This window comes from Tribolium madens, unplaced genomic scaffold, assembly GCF_015345945.1.
Source record: "Tribolium madens isolate multiple individuals breed KSU strain unplaced genomic scaffold, Tmad_KSU_1.1 Scaffold_1;HRSCAF=32;Tcas5.2_LG8, whole genome shotgun sequence".
Lineage (NCBI taxonomy): Eukaryota > Metazoa > Arthropoda > Insecta > Coleoptera > Tenebrionidae > Tribolium > Tribolium madens.
Genome location: NW_025400984.1, coordinates 3,886,197 through 3,889,387, shown reverse-complemented (window position 1 = coordinate 3,889,387; position 3,191 = coordinate 3,886,197).

Genomic DNA, 3,191 nt, shown 5'->3' with positions numbered 1-3,191 from the left:
AAATTGTTCTCAAGAGCGTACATATGCTTTATTCAGTTCATTCACAGCGTGACTCTCATTTTTCAAAGCGTGATTTTCAGTGACGGCAGGGTTGGCCCGGCTGTACCAAATAATGTAGAAGTACGGAAAATATTTTTTATTGTATACTCATTTGAGTCAAAGTCACATGCTACTACCTAGACAAAATAGAATTAATTATTTTGCTAATTTTCTGTAAAGGGAAAAGGGAATAAACAACTATCTTTCTTCGGTCGCCTCTAGCATTAGCTGCATTCTCGATATTTATGCTAGAGATGCATACAAAAGTTTTTTCCCCAAAACTAAATTAATAATAACATAAGAAAGTGATAAGTTTTTCAAATTATGTCAAATAATTTGTCAAAATATTTAGTTTAATTAAGTAATTGTTTAATTAAGATTAAAGCGTCACTGTTGAAAATGTGTTAATCAACTTGTCCTTGTGTGATCGAAATACACTGTATATTGATTGYAAGTTATGCAACCAAATATACACACTATTTACAACGAATGTAATAAATTTACTTTTTTTGTAGATAAGATCACAAATAATGATTAAAGAATAAAATTTACTTCACATTGCTTTTGATTTAAGCAAGGATAACTATTAGATTTAGATTCCGTTCAGCGTAATCCAGTGCAATAAAACGTCTCGAGGGTTAATTGAAATAAAATAACTAATACCTAAGACTAATTCCATTAAATTAGTTTGCTAATTATATGACACAAATTAAGTAATGATTATTTACGAGAAAAGAATTTTCAATTAAGTGGAATATAGCCATACAAAGTAAAAACAAAAATAATTGTTGCTTATTATGTTTTTTTATGCCAATTTGTTTCCTACACTAAAAATCTCATAAGCCGCGGTGTTTTTATTTGTTTTACATGTCGTAGTTTTATTTGGTTGTGTTAGTCTGAAATAAATCCCCACACAGGCTTATTAAAACGATCTGGTCCTCCTTTATGTCAAAACAACGTAGGTTCCTCCCTTTTTGACGACGATCACGATTTTTGGCTATTTTGTATTTTGATTTTTGTGTTTTTGAATTTGCGCGTCTTGTATTTATTTTGTTGGTATTTTGTTTTGGCGGAAAGATGATGACCTTCTCCCCTTCAGATCATCACAACTGATTAGGATTTATCATGTTTCTCAAATTGCCTCAAGGAAAATTTTTCATGTATTGTAATTCTACGTTAATATACTACCATCTAGTAAGCCACGTGCTCAAGTAGGTGATAAGAAACAAACAGACGATCTTAAGTGGGATTAAAAAACACAAAGAAACAAATCAGAACTTTATTAATTATTTATTTAATCAGTCGATAACATTACTCTACTATTACGTTACAAAGGTGCCCCAGCGTCTATTTTCGCAGGTATTTCAACGAAATGACCTTTTTGACATAAAGTAGTCTTAGAAAAAATTTCACATCGCCAACCCCTCCACTAACTAAAATAGAGGGGTACCAACCCTTAATTTTATTTTTTTTTCTCAATAACTAATAAATATATTCGAATGCACTCAACGCAGACTTGTAGAGACTTTTAAACTTTATTACATATATTTTTCTTTGATTTTTATCTTTATTCTAAAAACTCAAAAAAATAATTATAAAAATTGAGGGTGCTTTTTTTTCAACAACCCCTTGAGTGACACCTACCGAAAAAATTAAGGATAATTCCCTATTAGTCAGCTTTTATACCCACAACATAGAAAAATCATACGAATGGTGGAACATAGGTAAAAAAAATAAAACCACCTAGTTTCACTGTTTTATGTATGTGATTGGCTTGTCATATTACTTATCTTGATTGATCTTCCAATAAACATAAGGAAGTAACATTTATAGTGATAATGTTCGTGATAATAATTCATAACACAATTATTTAAAAAACATTAATTTTTTACGAATACTTAACTCAAATAAACAGTAATAATGGAACATACAGTGAGATCAAAAAGTCTGTCTATCAAGCAAGCGTAGAAATTTAAAACGTATGTCTGTGGAAGTTAAAATGTCACAATGACAAATGAGAAATGTCAAAATATTTTTTATGTAGATTATTACAGGAAACCGTGGTGAGCGATTTTTATGAATAAACACCAACGAAATGTAATTTTAGTTTGTTTTGAGACGTTTCATAGGATAATTCAATTTAATTAGCTCAATGTTTTAATTTTTATAAAATATTTTTTTGACACCTAGATTACATACGAACTGCCATGCAACATACGTCCTCAACTAGGACGCCTACTTGATAGAAAGACTTTTTGATCGCACTGTACTAACATACTCGTAGGCATTCTAAAATAACAATCATCGTCGCTATTTTCTTCAATTCTTAACAAGAACAATTATTATTTAATTAATAAAATATTTGTCAAAGTGACATGTAGTTGTCAAATAATTAAAACCGCCAATGTGATAAGACTTAAAAACAAGAGAAAAATGAACTTTTCTATCTACTGAGTTAGAATAATGAAGTTTTAATTGCAGATTTGCTGGTTTCAAGTAAAGCAAAAACTTTTTTTCCTTTGCAGTTTTGGCGTGAAATCAAAGATAAAAATTTTTTCCTCTTGCAAACTTAATCCGGGGACATACTGTATGTTATTCGAAGTAACAGTGAGTTTGTGGGGCTCAGCTGAATTATTTGCCTCACTAGTTTGGCAAAAAAAACGTTCACATAAATCAAATTTACTTATAATAACATGATGTACTATTATTTGTGAATTTTGTTTTGATGAGAAAAATTTGTCTTTTTATCTTCAGTTATAGCAAAAATGTTGACAATAAAAACGACAAAAAAGACACCTTTAGATCCTTTCATACTTATCCACGAAAGCACTCAACTCGTTAAAAAAGATTTTTATCGGTTATCAGTAAACAGATTTGCGACCTTAAAACCTCCTTAACTCTTTCGCTACCAAAATAAAACAAATTTTAATTCATTACATTTTTTTTCACTTTTATTAATTGATTTGATCACAAGCAGTCTTTCCTTCCCCCACGCAGGACGCGTACGCCATCAAATGTGAGATAACATGTTGTTCCAAGACGCCACTAAAAAGGTGTGCCCATGGTCCTCGTGCGAAAACTGCAACGTCATCGCCGCCGTGTGTTTCAGAACTTAAGGGAGCAACGGCTGGGAATGAGTACTCATTATCAGC